The sequence below is a fragment of the Gorilla gorilla genome, chromosome 11 (assembly GCF_029281585.2).
Source record: "Gorilla gorilla gorilla isolate KB3781 chromosome 11, NHGRI_mGorGor1-v2.1_pri, whole genome shotgun sequence".
Lineage (NCBI taxonomy): Eukaryota > Metazoa > Chordata > Mammalia > Primates > Hominidae > Gorilla > Gorilla gorilla.
This window is the reverse complement of record NC_073235.2, coordinates 74763976-74782193: the sequence shown is the minus strand read 5'-3', so window position 1 is coordinate 74782193 and position 18218 is coordinate 74763976. Positions and strand designations below refer to the sequence as shown.

Sequence of the window (18218 nt, the reverse complement as noted above, 5' to 3'; positions counted from 1 at the left end):
CCAGCCTGAATGACAGAGTGAGACTGTCTCAAAAAAAGTAAAATGAATTTAGTGTAGCCTGAGTGTGCTGTGTTTATAAAGTCTACAGCAATGTACAGTAATGTCCCAGGCCCTCACAATCACTCACCACTTACTCACTGACTCACCCAGAGCAACTTCCAGTCCTGTAAGCCCCACTCATGGTAAGTGTCCTTACAAGTATATCATTTTTTATCTTTTACACCATAACCTTCTCTATGTTTAGATACACAAATACTGATCATCGTGTTACAACTGCCTATGGTATATTCAGTACAGTAACATGCTGTACAGTTTTATAGCCTAGGAGCAATAGGCTATACCACATAGCCCAGGTGTATAGTAGGCAGTACCATCTAGAGCTATGCAAGTACACTCTATGATGTTTGCACAAAGAAATCGCCTGACAATGCACTTCACAGAACATATCTACATCATTAAGTGACACACAGTTGCATTTCAGCACTCCATGCCCTACTTCTTTATATACATATTAATAGCTTCGAGGGAATGGGGAGTCATTTAGCATTAACAAGCAATGAAAAGTGGAATCTTTTTCTTGTTTCAGAAACTGACAGTAAGCAGTCTAGAAAATGTGGACAAGAGGAGGAAAGGAAAGAGTGAAGGGAAGAAGGGAGAGTAGAAAGGAAAACCAAGACGACTTTCCTCATGTCCTGAATCTGATGAGCTCAGACTGTCTGGCACATGCCCTTCAGGTAGGTGATAGGGCAGTGTTGGGCTGATTCTGGGAAAACTCTCCTCTACAGAACTCAGGTGTCTTTAATACAGTGTAGTCCATTTTGTTCTTTTTTCTTCTGTTTCTTAGCGATGGGTTTGCCTTTTTAGTGGTTGGCTGGAAATGAGTACATTATCATCGACCACTGACAAAGCAACAGGGGGACATCTTCTGTCCCTGGGCACACGCTGGTTACCCATCAATCACTTTTTATTGACCTTGAACTAAGATCCATAAATTCAAAAACTGCATTTAAAAATTTTATAGGCAAACTAATGGAATATCAACTTCTACAAGGCTGATTCTTCAATAACACACTTGAAGGACATAGTCCCCTGCCAGGGATGGAGCTCTGTTTGCTGATTGTTCACCAAGGGAAGGGAGGAAGGAACACTTAGTGAGCCTCCAGTGTGTGCCAGGCACCATATGGGGTGCTTTACATATATGATACCAAATATAAGTTGCCACCAACTGTAACATGCCCAGCAGGAAAGCAAACCTACTGCCGATTAATTGAAGGATGCCATCCAGGGTGTATTTACTGGGAAGCTAAGAGAGTTTCAGCCTCAGGGCCCTGCATTTGCATGGGCCCTTCCAATGTTCTGGGAGAGGGGCCAGCAGTGTGTTCATGTGGCCATATATTTTTGTAAAATTTGCAAAAGATATTTTAACTGCAATCGGTTAGACCACTGTCTCTTTCCACTCTGACTTCCCCTCTGTCACACTTCCCCTTATGTGGGTGGCACTGGAGTGGCTATGGGCAACTTGGGGATCCTATTAAAGGGGAAGTTGAGCTGGGGATACATTTAGTCTGGGTTCAGTGGGACGTTTGTATGTGGTCTGTGCAGTTAACTTACTGCTGGGCATGCTGGGATAGAAATGGCTTCACCGCTTCTCGCCTCCACCACACTAGCTCTCCTGGCAGTAAGATGCTCCGGTGCAGGGCTCCAGGCTGTATCCAATATAAACACATCCCACCACACTCGCCAGCAGCATATGGCCTGGGCAGCAGAAAATAAACAAGGTGTGAAGTGTGTGAGCCAGAAGTTGGTCTGTGGAAAATTTTCCCAAATCTCATAGTTCATATAGGAAAGAAACTTCATAGAGGTTTTCCCCAAATTTGACCAAAAAACTCTTAAGATTTATATGACATTACCAAAAACAGTTGTGAAGCTGGAAAACACACATTTTACTGTTGATAGTAAAAAATAAATTTTCATCAACCATTGAGAAGGAAGACTGAACTGTCTATTCTCTCTATAGAAAACAGACATAATGAATTCATTGTCATACAGCCCACTCCCCTCCAAAAATGCAGGGCAAAGAAGTATAACACAAGTGGGCCAGGCAGTTAATTTTTACAAATATTATGGTATTTTTATGGTATTTTATGTTGTTTGTTATTCATATCACCTTTTTAAAATTTGTGGTTTGTTGTGATTTTCCCATTTAAACAAATATTCATGTTCTTACCTAATTTTGCACGTATTATTTTCTCTTTTTTATAAAGGTCCCTGAATAATATAAAGTTCAGGCCCCATAAAACTGGGGTTGTCTAGACCCCTGGATGCCATCCCAATATCAGAGACCTTTCTAATGTATGGGTGGAAATAAGAACCTTAGACCTGATTAAATACATAGCAAGTATTATTTCCTTAATTCCACATAACAACACTGGGAGGCAGGTGTGTCATTTTACAGATGAGGAAACTGGGCTCAGGAAGTTGGAAATTTTCCCAAAATTACTGCCATGGCTACACTGGCAATATTCAAAACTTAAAGCCACAAAGTGAGGCCTGAACTTTTTGAGGAGCCCTAAGTTTCCTCTATCTCCACTGAATTAGTAGAATGCAGAATAAGGATTAGAACCAGACTTTTTATCTGAAACCTTGAAGCCTTACCACAACCTCTTTGGAAAAGAACTTCCACTACCTCCTTACAGAAATTTATATTTCCTGTTAATCCTCCAAAAAGGTATTTCATTTTCATCCTTATGTGTAATTTTGCAATTAAATGACTATCTTCTGTTCAGGAGTTTTAGGGATTTTAGAAAGGACCCATCCCCAAACTCTGCTCCCAATTGCTGTCCCCCGTGCCCAGACCAATCAGAGAGGACTTTGCCATTAGACACCCTTTGAGTTAAAACATAAAAGCTCCTTCCTCTCAAAATGTATATGTATACTTAGAAGTAGAAACTCAATGAGGAAGCTATTCTTCATCATTAAGAACTTAACAAGAATGTATATTTCAAAAGCACTAACACCACAGGATTCCTGGGGGGGCAGGCGTTGTAGTGGTGCTGGCAGGGTCTGTTTTGTTATGGAGGTGGGGCAGACATAGAGGGTCCCAGGCAACCAGAAGGCAGCAGTGCTGTAGCCATTTCCACCTCCATTCTACCTAGCACACTATAGTTATTAAAAACTAATCAGGCCAGTGCAGTGGCTCAGGCCTATAATCCCAGCACTTTGGGAGGCCAAGGTGGGTAGATCGCTTGAGCTTAGGCATTTGAGACCAGCCGGGACAATGTGGCAAATCTTGTCTCTGCAAAAAATGCAAAAATTAGCTGGGCTTGGTGGCGCATGCCTGCAGTCCCAGCTAGTCGGGAGGCTGAGGTGGGAGGATCACTTGAGCCCAGGGGGCCAAAGCTGCAGTGAGCCAAGATTGTACACTGTACTCCAGCATGGGTGACAGAACCAGACCCTGTTTCAAAAAAAAAAAAAAAAAAAAACGCTAATCGGTTAGTTCCTGGTACAAAACTTCTCCTGGCCATTAAGCTGGCACCACTGAATCCAGTATTTCAGGGGACTACATACAAGCAGTCCCAGTGGGGACTTCCCATCCTTGCAGATATCACCACCGACACCAGCCTGAGCTCCCTGTCTCCCTTTGCCATGATTTATGGAGAGAAAGCTGAGGTTTAAGGCAGAAGTTTAATTGGCGGTCCACGAAACTGTTTGAAATTTGTTGCAGGAGTAAGATGAGACTGCAATTTTTAAGGGAGACAGTCAAATACTAAAGGGATTTATGAGCTCCCCAAAAGTTTAAGAACCACCATTGTAGAAGAAAAGCACTGAAATAAAATTAGTGCAAGTCTCAGAGGGATGCTGATACCAAAAACATAGTCAAGTGATGTCAGGTGGTGCGTGTGTAGGTATGCAGATAAGAAAAAGTTTGTTACATTTCAGTGGTGTGCAATGTTTTTAACTTGCTAGATAATCAGTTAAGAAATTCTGGTTTTTATTAAATCGTTAAAATAATTAGTTAAGATTTTCTCTCTTGACATGCCTATATTATATACATAATACTAGAGGATTCATCAGACTTCCATTTTTAACTTACTAGATCATTTTATTTTTAATAATACAACTGAATGAGAATCCTATTTTTGGCTCCAAGTCAGACTATAAACAGAAAATATTGAGCTGCATAGAAATCATCTTACCACAGTTTCATTTTGACCTTCTATTCCACAGCCATTTGTTTAATACATTTTGCTTTGTGTTTAGAAGTGCATTATTTATTATCTGAATTAAGCTGTAATTTGTTTCTGTTAATACAAAAAAATGCTCTGCCAACTCAACCAGCTTCTTGTATCAGTGAAAATCATGATCTCATTAGGAGTTGCTTTAAGAAAAAATGCAGCTTTTTCTTTTTCTTTTTTTTTTCCTGACACAGAATTTTGCTCCTGTTGCCCAGGCTGGAGTGCAATGGCGCAATCTCAGCTCACCGCAACCTCCGCCTCCCAGGTTCAAGCAATTCTCTTGCCTCAGCCTCCCAAGTAGCTGCGATTACAGGCATACACCACCACGCCCGAGTAATTTTGTATTTTTAGTAGAGACAATGTTTCTCCATGTTGGTCAGGCTGGTCTCAAACTCTTGACCTCAGGGGATCCGCCCACCTCGGCCTCCCAAAGTGCCGGGATTACAGGCATGAGCCACTGTGCCCGGCCAGCTTTTTCTTAAGAAAGCAGCTTCTCTGCCCGACCTTCATCTTGCTTCCTTAACCCATCTCCCTCTGGACATGCCAAAATGCTTCCATCTCATACTTCTGTCCTGTTGGGTCCTTCCAATCCTTGACCCACCACCCCACAAACCTAATTTGGGCACCTGAAGTCAGGGCTTTCCAGTTTGTGTCTTTGAGAGAAAGGATCTGCCCTTAGCTTGAGAGAAACTGTAACCTGGAACAACACGCCCTTTAATAGGGATGTTTGTTCAGCATTGGTTGCACATTCATCCAAACCCACTGCACAGCTCCCTTGAGCACCACCTCTTGAGAGGGTTTGTTAGACTTATTGCAAATAAATGGACAAAGTTTTCAGGAGGTAGCATTTCTTAATTTCCCAAATGGTTGGGTTTGGGGTTTGGTTATTTGAGGCTTGTTTATTCTTTTTTATTTCTACAAAGATGATTGCCCCTCTCTGCCCCTCTCCAGCCTTCCTGACCACAGCAGACCATGTGATGATGTGAAAGCAGTTAAACCCAAAATGCTTGACATCACTCCCATATTTGGGGACTTTCCCACCTTAGGGGTTCTTACCTCCCCACAGCTGAAACCAGAAAACTGACTTTCCCTGATTCCCTTGCAGCTAGACCTCACCATGTGACCCAGGCTCTGCCAATCAGATAGTCTAACAAACAGCTTCATTTGGAATTGAGCCCATGAGCAAGCCAACTGTGCAGAATCCATTTGCTAGAAAGGGTGGCAGCAGTGTGTCCAGATCCTAGGGGCAACAATGGCATGAGCTATGCTGAGGGGGTCTAGACTTGCAGGCAGCTGCAGAGACCCTTTCTGACTCACTCCCAGGGTGTGGTTGGTTTGAGCCTTGTTCTGACCTGCTGGCCTACAAGCCTGACTTTCTGGCCCTCTAGAAATTTTGAAAGTATCCTCATATCCTCTAATAAACTCCTTTTTCTCCTGAAACGACTGCAAATGGGTTTTGGTTTTGGTAACAGATCCTTGATGGATACAATGCCCATGAAGACCTGCATGGTCTCCAGCCAGCCTGCTTCTCCTATTGGATCTGTTAGTGTTCTTCCCCTCTTACTGGGCCCTCGTCTTCTCCCCCAAGGAGTTAAGTTCTCTCCTGCCTCAGCCTTCACAGGTGCTGTTTCTCAGCTGGGAATGTTCTACCCCTGCTCCAACCCTGGCTCCCTCCTGAACTCCAAACACAGCTCAAAATTGACTAGGTTAAGTCTTCCCAATACACCCTCCTGGCATCCTAGACTAGCCCTGCTTGGTACTCATCACAGTTGAAATTAAATACTTAGTTGGTTAGTGATTTTCTCTCTGAAGAGACTGTAATAATCAAAATAATAACATTTATTGCACTCTTTCCAAATGCCAGGAAGACTTCTAAGCACTTTACATGGATCACCTCATTCCATCTTCACTAAAACCCTAATGAAAGTATTATTATAAAACCTATTTTACACATGGAGAAACTTAGACCGAGCACTTAAGAAACAAATCCTAGGCCACACAAAAAGTATGGGCTGGAGCCAACATCAGAACCCAGAAAATCTCACACTAGATCACACTCTTAATCCCATCTGTCATCTCTACAGTGGGTGCCTGCATCCCAGAACTTGTGCAAAATAAGTCATTGGAAGGTGAGAAGAAAATATTAGAAACTTATATAGATATACACATTTGTAACTCCTCTGGATTAATTTATTTTGCCTGTCCATTTTGTAATGTACACAAATCATTTTACTTGATGTGCATAACATAGCAATATATTACATAATTTATAAATAAAAAACAGAGTAGTTCAGCTCAATGTTTTTCCTATAGGGATGTAAAATGACTAATGTTTGGAAACTACTGCCCTCAACTATGAGCTCTGTGAAAGCAGGACTGTCACTCACAGCACCTCAGCAGCTAGCACAGAAGCCTGACACATAGCTACTACCTGATAAATATGTGTTGGCTGAATACTGTCCCTTCTAACACTGGGAATGCCAGTACCAAAAGAAAGAATGCTCCAATGTCCACTACATAAGTTCTTTCAGGTTTCCGATATTTCTGTGTCTGTGATGACTTCCTTTCTTGCTCCTTCTCAGATTCTGAATCCGAGACATGATGTTTTCATCCATGCTTGTAGACTCCCCGCTCCCAGCAGAGAATAATGTTCATTTGAGCAAGAGGCAACAGCAGCCCCCAGGCAGCCTGTGGTTCCTGGATTATTTTGCACTGACCCGCTGTCATTGGCAGTGAAGCATAGGTAGGGGATTGCTGGTGCAAGGTGCAGCTCAGGGACGTGCAAAGCCACTTGTGGAAACTCTGCCCACCCCTGTTCCTCTTTCTGCCTCTTTTGACCTGCCTAACTAATTTGAGCTTCCCATTTCTCTGCAGATACAAAGACTCCTGAAGGCTTGGGAGGGAGCAAGGACATGGCTGAGCAAGGAAGAAAGGGAAGGGGACAACAGGATTTTTATGAAGGAGTGAAAAGGAAGGACAATTTGAGAACGTGACCTGTCTTCCTTCTCTGACACGGAGGCTGGTGAAAGTGAAACATCACTGAACAAATTCTTGCTAAGTTAAAAACAAATTAAAATCGCCATCTAATGTGGGTAAAGAGATGCAACTAGCTAACTACGTGGGTGTGGATTTCCCACATGGCCCCTGAAAGCACTGCTTTGGACAGGGCTCCTACCCCATAAAGCTTATTTTTCAGTCATTTTTAGAATTTGCATCAGTTCAACTGTTTTTAGATAGGTTTGTGGGTTGTTTGTTCTTTAAAAGTCTACACAAAGCAGCCTGTGGAAATGTCAGAGGCATGTGAACCAGAACTCCATCTTTAATAGGAGCTGGGTAAAGTGAGGCTGACACCTACTGGGCTGCATTCCCAGGTGGTTAAGGCATTCTAAGTCACAGGATGAGATAGGAGGTCAGCACAAGATACAGGTCATGAAGACCTTGCTGATAAAACAGGTTGCAGTTAAGGAGCTGGCCAAAACCCACCAAAACCAAAATAGTGACAAGAGTGACCTCTGGGCATCCTCACTGTTACACTCCCACCAGCGCCATGACAGTTTAAAAATGCCATAGCAACGTCAGGAGGTTGCCCTATATGGTCTAAATAGGGGAGGCATGCATAATCCATCCCTTGTGTAGCATATCATCAAGAAATAACCATAAAAATGGGCAACCAGCAGCTCTCGAGGCTGCTATGTCTATGGAATAGCCATTCTTTTATTCTTTTACTTTCTTAATAAACTTGCTTTCCCTTTGCACTGCAGACTCGCCCTGAATTCTCTCTTGCACAAGATCCAAGAACCCTCTCTTGGGGTCTGGATCGGGAACCTTTTCCTGTAACAGAAACATCAGACCTAACCACCAAAGAACATTCCGGTTAGAGGTTTACAGGTCAGGGAGCTGAGCCACGTGAAGACGCCAGCAGCTGTATTTGCAGGCACAGGTGTGGCCCTTTGCAGGGCAGCCACAGAAGGTCAGCCTGACCTGTGGAAACCATTCCTGGGGCTAACAGAGACCCATGGACCAGTCTCCCACTGGCAGACTCGCTGTCAGTCTTTCCTGTTAGACCTCCACCACCTTAAACAATGCCCATGTGGGTGGCATGGGGGATGCAAACAGCAGATGGGCTCAGTCTATTGTGCTGCATTCTCTAGACAGAAAGTGGCAATTAACTGCTGCAGAGTGGGACTGGTTGTTGATAAAGGCCCCTCCTACAGCTGTATCCTTTCTGTGTTCAAAAACAGATGAACTACCCCATCCACGTCTTCTTTGAGGAGACAGCTCTGAAGCTGGCCTCCTCCAAGGGGCCACCTGCCAGACTCTTCAGAGGCACAGTTCTCCTTTATTTAAGGCATATGAAATTTGATAGAAACATTCAATACATATTTAAATTTTTATTTTTAATTGAAAAATAATATATATATTCATGGGGTACAATGCAATGTTTTGATATATGTATACATTATGGAATGAGTAAATCAAAGTAATTAGCATTTCCATCACCTCATCTGCTTAGCATTTTTTTATGGTGGGAACATTTAAAATCTACTGTCTTAGCAATTTTGAAAAATACAATTCATTATTATTAACTATAGTTATCATGCTTAATACATTTTTAAAGCTAAAGATATCTTGAAATCATTGTTAAAGTGACCATACTGTCCAAAGCAATCTACAGATTCATTGCAATCCCTAACAAATTACCAACATCATTTTTCACAGAATTAGAAAAAAGAATCCTCAGCCGGGCGCGGTGGCTCACGCCTGTAATCCCAGCACTTTGGGAGGCTGAGACGGGCAGATCACGAGGTCAGGAGATTGAGACCATCCTGGCTAACATGGTGAAACCCCGTCTCTACTAAAAATACAAAAAGAATTAGCTGGGCGTGGTGGTGGGCGCCTGTAGTCCCAGCTACTCGGGAGGCTGAGGCAGGAGAATGGCATGAACTCGGGAGGCTGAGCTTGCAGTGAGCTGAGATTGCGCCACTACACTCCAGCCTGGGCAACAGAGTGAGACTCCGTCTCAAAAAAAAAAGAAAGAAAAAGGAATCCTCATATTCATATGGAAACAAAAAAGAACTCAAATAGCTCCTAAGCAATCCTAAGAAAAAGGAGTAAAGCTGGAGGCATCAAAGTACCTGATTTCAAATTATATTACAAGGTTATAGTAACCAAAACAGCATGGTACTGGTATAAGAACAGACACATAGATCAATGGAACAGAACAGAGAACCCAGAAATAAAGCCACATACCTACAACCAACTGATCTTCGACAAAGTCAACAAAAATATACACTGGAAAAAGGACACCCTGTTCAATAGATGTTGCTAGGAAGACTGGATAGCCATATGCAGAAGAATGAAACCGGACCCATACCTCTCACCACAGACAAAAATTAACTCAAGAAGAATTTAAGGCCCAAAACTAAAATTCCCAGACAAAAGCTTAGGAAAAACTCTTCTGGACACTGGCTCTAGGCAAAGAATTTATGACTAAGTCCTCAAAAGCAAACACAACAAAAACAAAAATAGACAAATGAGACTTAATTAAATTAAAAAGCTTCCACACAGCAAAAGAAGCAATCAGCAGAATAAACAGAGAACCTACAAAATGGGAAAAAATATTTGCAAACTATGCATCCAACAAAGGGCTAATATCCAGAATCTACAAGGAACTCAACAAGAAAAAACAAATAGCACCACTAAAAGGTGGGCAGAGGACATGAACATTTTTCAAAAGAAGGCATATAAGCAGCCAACAAACATGAAGAAATGCTCAACATCGCTAATCATGAGAGAAATGCAAATTAAAACCACAATAAGATACCATATTACACCAGTCAGAATGACTATCATTAAGAAGTTGAAAAAACAACAGATGTTGGTAAAGATGCAGAGAAATAGGAACTTTTACTCTCTTTGTGGGAATGTAAATTAGTACAACCTTTATGAAAACAGTACGGAGACTTCTCAAAGAACTAAAAATAGAACCACTATTCTATTCAGCAATCCCAATACTGGGTATATACCCAAAGGGCGAAATATCATTATATCAAAAAGATTCTGCACTTGTATGTTTATCACAGCACTATTCACAATAGTAAAGATATGGAATCAATCTAAGTATCCACCAATGGAGGACCGAATTTTAAAAATGTAGTATATACTCATATTCTCACTTATAAGTGAGAGCTAAACAATGAGAACATATGGACACAGGGAGGGAAACACCACATACTGGGGCCTATCAGGGGTTGGGGGAAAGGGAGCATCAGGATAAATAGCTAATGCATGCAGGGTGCTTAATACCTAGGTGATGGGTTGATAGGTGCACAAACCATCATGGCACACGTTTACCTATGTAACAAACCCGCACATCCTGCACATGTATTATTATTCCACATGAGTGGAATAATAGACACTGGAGACTCCAAAAAGCAGGAGGGCAGGAGAAATGTAAGAAATCTGCACATGTAAGAAATCTAGCTGGGTGCGGTGGCTCACGACTGTAATCCCAGCACTTTGGAGGCCAAGGCGGGCAGATTACAAGGTCAGGAGATCATCCTGGCTAACACGGTGAAACCCCGTCTCTACTAAAAATACAAAAATTGCTGGGCATGGTGGCATACGCCTGTAGTCCCAGGTACTCTGGAGGCTGAGGCAGGAGAATCACTGCAACCCGGGAGGCGGAGGTTGCAGTGAGCCGAGATCGCGCCACTGCACTCCAACCTGGGCAACAGAGTGAGACTCTGTCTCAGGGAAAAAAAAAAAAAAAAGAAAAAAAAGAAATCTGCCATTATACTCACTAAATCTATAAAAATTAAAAATAAATCTTAAAAAGGTATCTTGAAAAACACTTTATAAAATACATTTTAAAAATATTTTCTCTACAAATATGTATTTGATATTCACATTTATTGCTATTGTCTGAATCTGCCCCAAAATTCTTGGGTGGAAATGTAATCCCCATTTGGTGGCGTTAAGAGAAGGGCTTCTGGGAAGTGATTAAGTCATCATGATATAGGAGTTAAAAAGAAATTATTTAGGCAGATAGTGAGGGTAAGGAAGTCCTCAGTAAGGTTTTCCTTTTAATGAAAAGTGCTCCCAAATCATTTTCTTTTCTAACAAAGAGCAGCCTGTAAAATTGAGCTGTAGACATAAACAAGCAAACTGGAAGCTTGCACAAGTGAATGCCCGTGGTTGTGCCAATAGAAAAAAAATGCTATCTGGGACTAGGCATGATCAAAATGGTGGCTCTATCTTCTCTTTGCCAGCCACATGTACAGTAAGGAGCAGACAAGGTGGCACCAGCCAAGTGGAAAGCCCATTTGCATAATAAGATTAGGGTGGGGATGACCGGCCTTCTCTGCTCCATATATAAACATTCCAAGATGGCTGAATAGGAACAGCTCAGGTCTGCAGCTCCCAGCATGATCAACACAGAAGATGAGTGATTTCTGCATTTCCAACTGAGGTAACTGGTTCATCTCACTGAGACTGGTTGGACAGTGGGTGCAGCCCACGGAGGGCAAGCAGAAGCAGTGTGGGGAGTCACCTCACCCGGAAAGCACAGGGGTTGGGGGATTTCCCTTTCCTAGTCAAGGGAAGCTGTGACAGACTAGACCTGGAAAATTGGTACACTCCCACAAATACTGCGCTTTTCCCATGGTCTTAGCAACCGGCAGACCAGGAGATTCTCTCCTGTGCCTGGCTTGGCAAGTCCCACATCCACGGAGCCTTGCTCACTGCTAGTGTAACACTCTGAGATCAACCTGTGAGGCTGCAGCCTGGTGGGGGGAGGGGCATCCACCATTGCTGAGGCTTGAGTAGGTAAACAAAGTGGCCAGGAAGCTCAAACTCGGCAGAGCCCGCCACAGCTCAGCAAGGCCTACAGCCTCTATAGACTCCACCTCTGTGGGCAGGGCATAGCTGAACAAAAGGCAGCAGACAACTTCTGCAGACTTAAACGTCCCTGTCTGACAGCTCTGAAGAGAGCAGTGGTTCTCCCAGCACAAGTGTTTGAGCTCTGAGAATGGATAGACTGCCTCCTCAAGTGGGTCCCTGACCCCCATGTAGCCTAACTGGGAGACACCTCCCAGTAGGGGCCGACAGACACCTAATACAGGTGGGTGCCCCTCTGGGATGAAGCTTCCAGAGGAAGAATCAGGCAGCAATATTTGCTGTTCTGCAATATTTGCTGATCTGCAATATTTGCAATTCTGCAGCCTCCACTGGTGATACCCAGGCAAACAGGGTCTGGAGTGGACCTCCAGCAAACTCCAACAGACCTGCAGCTGAGAGTCCTGACTGTTAGAAGGAAAACTAACAGAAAGGAACAGCATCAACACCAACAAAAAGGACAGCCACACCAAAACCCCATCTGTAGGTCACTATCATCAAAGACCAAAGGTAGATAAAATCACAAAGATGGGGAGAAGCCAGAGCAGAAAAGCTGAAAATTATAAAAACCAGAACGCCTCTTCTCTTCCAAAGGATTGCAGCTCCTCGCCAGCAACAGAACAAAGCTGGACAGAAAATGACGAGTTGACAGAAATAGGCTTCAGAGGTCGGTAATAACAAACTTCTCCGAGCTAAAGGAGCATATTTTAACCCATAACAAGGAAGCTAAAAATCTTCAAAAAAGGTTAGATGAATGGCTAACTAGAATAAACAGTGTAAAGAAGACCTTAAATGACCTGATGGAGCTGAAAACTATGGCACGAGAACTTCGTGACACATGCACAAGCTTCAATAGCTGATTTGATCAAATGGAAGAAAGGATATCAGTGATTGAAGATCAAATTAATGAAATAAAGTCAGAGGACAAGACTAGAGAAAAAAAGAGTAAAAAGAAATGAACAAAGCCTCCAAGAAATATGGGACTATGTGAAAATACCAAATCTACATTTGATTGGTGTACCTGAAAGTGATGGGGAGAATGGAACCAAGTTGGAAAACACTCTTCAGGGTATTATCCAGGAGAACTTCCCCAACCTAGCAAGGCAGGCCAACATTCAAATCCAGGTAATACAGAGAACACCACAAAGACACTCCTCAAGAAGAGCAACTCCAAGACACATAATTGTCAGATTGACCAAAGTTGAGATGAAGGAAAAAATGTTAAGGGCAGCCAGAAAGAAAGGTCAGGTTGCCTAAAAAGGGAAGCCCATCAGACTAACAGCAGATCTCCCAGCAGAAACCCCACAAGCCAGAAGAGAGTGGGGCCAATATTCAACGTTCTGAAAGGAAAGAATTTTCAACCCAGAATTTCATATCCAGCCAAACTAAGCTTCATAAGTGAAGGAGAAATAAAATCCTTTACAGACAAGCAAATGCTGAGAGATTTTGTCACCACCAGGCCTGCCTTACAAGAGCTCCTGAAGGAAGCACTAAACACGGAAGGCAAAAACCAGTACCAGCCACTGCAAAAACATGCCAAAAGGTAAAGAACATCAATACTATGAAGAAACTGCATCAATTAATGTGCAAAATAACCAGCTAACATCATAATGACAGGATCAAATTCAAACATAACAATATTAACCTTAAATGTAAATGGGCTAAATGCCCCCATTAAAAGACACAGACTGGCAAATTGGATAAAGAGTCAAGACCCATCAATGTGCTATACTCAGGAGACCCATCTCATGTGCAGAAATACACATAGGCTCAAAATAAAGGAATGGAGGAAGATCTATCAAACAAATGGAAAGCAAAAAAGAGCAGGGGTTGCAATCCTAGTCTCTGATAAAACAGACTTTAAACCAACAAAGATCAAAAGAGACAAAGGCCATTACATAATGGTAAAGGGATCAATTCAACAAGAAGAGCTAACTATCCTAAATATATATGCACCCAATACAGGAGCACCTAGATTCATAACGCAAGTCCTTAGAGACCTACAAAAAGAGACTTAGACTCCTACACAATGATAACGGGAGACTTTAACACCCCACTGTTAATATTAGGTCAATGAGACAGAAGGTTAACAAGAATATCCAGGACTTGAACTCAGCTCTGCACCAAGCAGACCTAATAGACACCTACAGAACTCTCCACCCCAAATCAACAGAATATTCATTCTTCTCAGCACCACATCACACTTATTCTAAAACTGACCACATAATTGGAAGTAAAGCACTCCTCAGCAAATGTAAAAGAACAGAAATCACAACAAACTGTCCCTCAGACCACAGTGCAATCAAATTAGAACTCAGGATTAAGAAACTCACTCAAAACCACACAGTACCTGGAAACCGAACAACCTGCTCCTGAATGACTACTGGGTACATAACAAAATGAAGGCAGAAATAAAGATGTTCTTTGAAACCAATGAGAACAAAGACACAACATACCAGAATCTCTGGGACACATTTAAAGCAGTGTGTAGAAGGAAATTTGTAGCACTAAATGCCCACAAGAGAAAGCAGGAAAGATCTAAAATTGACACCCTAACATCTCAATTAAAAGAACTAGAGAAGCCAGAGCAAACACATTCAAAAGCTAGCAGAAGGCAAGAAATAACTAAGATCAGAGCAGAACTGAAGGAGATAGAGACACAAAAACCCTTCAAAAAATCAATGAATCCAGAAGCTGATTTTTTGAAAAGATCAACAAAATTGATAGACCACTAGCAAGACTAATAAAGGAGAAAAAAGAGAAGAATCAAATAGACACAATAAAAAATGATAAAGGGGATATCGCCACCGATCCCACAGAAATACAAACTACTATCAGAGAATACTATAAACACCTCCATGCAAATAAACTAGAACATCTAGAAGAAATGGATAAATGCCTGGACACATACACCCCCCCAAGACTAAGCCAGGAAGAAGTTGAATCTCTGAATAGACCAATAACAGGCTCTGAAATTGAGGCAATAATTAATAGCCTACCAACCAAAAAAAGTCCAGGACAAGATGGGTTCACAGCCAAATTCTACCAGAGGTACAAAGAGGAGCTGGTACCATTCGTTCTGAAACTATTCCAATCAACAGAAAAAGAGGGAATCCTCCCTAACTCATTTTATGAGGCCAGCATCATCCTGATACCAAAGCCTGGCAGAGACACAACAAAAAAAGAGAATTTTAGACCAATATCCCTGATGAACATTGATGCAAAAATCCTCAATAAAATACTGGCAAACTGAATCCAGCAGCACATCAAAAAGCTTATCCACCATGATCAAGTGGGCTTCATCCCTGGGATGCAAGGCTGGTTCAATATACACAAATCAATAAACATAATCCATCACATAAACAGAACCAATGACAAAAAACACATGATCATCTCAATAGATGCAGAAAAGGCCTTTGACAAAATTCAACAGCCCTTCATGCTAAAAACTCTCAATAAACTAGGTATTGATGGAACGTATTTCAAAATAATAAGAGCTATTTATGATAAACCCACAGCCAATATCATACTGAATGGGCAAAAACTGGAAGCATTCCCTTTGAAAACTGGCACAAGACAAGGATGCCCTCTCTCACCACTCCTATTCAACATAGTGTTGGAAGTTCTGGCCAGGGCAATCAGGCAAGAGAAAGAAATAAAGGGTATTCGATTAGGAAAAGAGGTGGCCAAATTGTTCCTCTTTGCAGATGACATGATTGTATATTTAGAAAACCCCATCCTCTCAGCCCAACATCTCCTTAAGCTGATAAGCAACTTCAGCAAAGTCTCGGGATACAAAATCAATGTGCAAAAATCACAAGCATTCCTATACACCAAGAACAGACAAACAGAGAGCCAAATCATGAGTGAACTCCCATTTCCAATTGCTACAAAGAGAATAAAATACCTAGGAATGCAACTTACAAGGGATGTGAAGGACCTCTTCAAAGAGAACTACAAACCACTGCTCAACGAAATAAAAGAGGACACAAACAAATGGAAGAACATTCCATGCTCATGGATAGGAAGAATCAATATTGTGAAAATGGCCATACTTCCCCAAGGTAATTTATAGATTCATCCCCATCTTGATGGTAGCCATCCCCATCAAGCTACCAATGACTTTCTTCACAGAATTGGAAAAAACTACTTTAAAGTTCATATGGAACCAGAAAAGAGCCTGCATTGCCAAGACAATCCTAAGCAAAAAGAACAAAGCTGGAGGCATTACGCTACCTGACTTCAAACTATACTACAAGGCTACAGTAACCAAAACAGCATGGTACTGGTACCAAAACAGAGATATAGACCAATGGAACAGAACAGAGGCCTCAGAAGTAACACCACACATCTACAACCATCTGATCTTTGACAAACCTGACAAAAATAACAATGGGAAAGGATTCTCTATTTAATAAATGGTGCTAGGAAAACTGGCTAGCCATATGTAGAAAGCTGAAACTGGATCCCTTCCTTACACCTTATACAAAAATTAATCCAAGATGGATTAAAGACTTAAATGTTAGCCTTAAAACCATAAAAACCCTAGAAGAAAACCTAGGCAATACCATTCAGGACATAAGCATGGGCAAAGGCTTCATGACTAAAACACCAAAAGCAACGGCAACAAAAGCCAAAATTGACAAATGGGATTTAATTAAACTAAAGAGCTTCTGCACAGCAAAAGAAACTAGCATCAGAGTGAACAGGCAACCAGAGAATGGGAGAAAATTTTTGCAATCTACCCATCTGACAAAGGGCTAATATCCAGAATCTACAAAGAAGTTAAACAAATTTACAAGAAAAAAACAAACAACCCCATCAAAAAGTGGGCAAAGGATATGAACAGACATTTCTCAAAAGAAGACATTTATGCAGCCAACAGACACATGAAAAAATGCCCATCATCACTGGTCATCAGAGAAATGCAAATCAGAACCACCATGAGATACCATCTCACACCAGTTAGAATGGCGATCATTAAAAAGTCAGGAAACAACAGATGCTGGAGAGGATGTGGAGAAATAGGAACACTTTTACACTGTTAGGAGTGTAAATTATTTCAACCATTGTGGAAGACAGTGTGGCAATTCCTCAAGGATCTAGAACTAGAAATACCATCTGACCCAGCAATCCCATTACTGGGTATATACCCAAAGGATTATAAATCATGCTACTCTAAAGACACATGCACACATATGTTTACTGCGGCACTATTCACAATAGCAAAGACTTGGAACCAACCCAAATGTCCATCAATGATAGACTGGATTAAGAACATGTGGCACATATACACCATGGAATACTATGCAGCCATAAAAAAGGATGAGTTCATGTCCTTTGTAGGGACATGGGCGAAGCTGGAAACCATCATTCTCAGCAAACTAACACAAGAACAGAAAATCAAACACCACATGTTCTCACTCATAAGTGGGAATTGAACAATGAGAACACTTGGACACAGGGTGGGGAACATCACACACCAGGGCCTGTTGGGGGGTAGGGGGTTGGGGGAGGGAGAGCATTAGGAGAAATACCTAATGTAAATGATGAGTTGATGGATGCAGCAAACCAACATGGCACATGTATACCTATGTAACAAACCTGCACATTGTGCATATGTACCCTAGAACTTCAAGTATAATTTTAAAAAATAATAATAAATAAATAAACGTGACACCGGGTTGAACCAATCTGTGGGCCCTACGTAAATCAGACACTGCATCTCAACCTTGCCTATAGTATCTGCTGCAGTCTGCCACGTTTCCCTATCAGATGGCTCTCTCTCACAAGAAAGAGAGCTAGTCTCCTCTCTCCTTTCTTCTGCCTATTAAACTTTCTACTCTTTAACTCACTCCATGTGTGTATGTCCATGTTGTTAACCTTCTCTGCACGAGATGATGAACCCCAGGTATTTACCCCAGACAATGATGCCGCTTCAATGAGGGCTCATGAATGGATTAGTGCCTTATAAAGGGTTGAATGGAACTAGCTTAGGCCACTTTTTGCTCTTCCACTCTTCTACCACGGGAGGACTCAGTAAGAAGATCCTCACCAGACACCAGATTCATTGCTGTTCTGATCTCG

The 18218-nt window shown here is 41.9% G+C and overlaps 1 long non-coding RNA gene across 2 annotated transcripts in view; it reads right to left on the bottom strand.

The window, feature by feature from the left end:
• Positions 1-18218, bottom strand: part of LOC129531905 (uncharacterized) — a 70108-nt gene that overhangs the window by 39966 nt on the left and 11924 nt on the right. For both annotated transcript variants that reach the window (XR_010129615.1, XR_008677354.2), the window contains exon 2: positions 1612-1755. This is a non-coding gene — a long non-coding RNA (uncharacterized lncRNA). The remainder of the gene's footprint in view (positions 1-1611; positions 1756-18218) is intronic.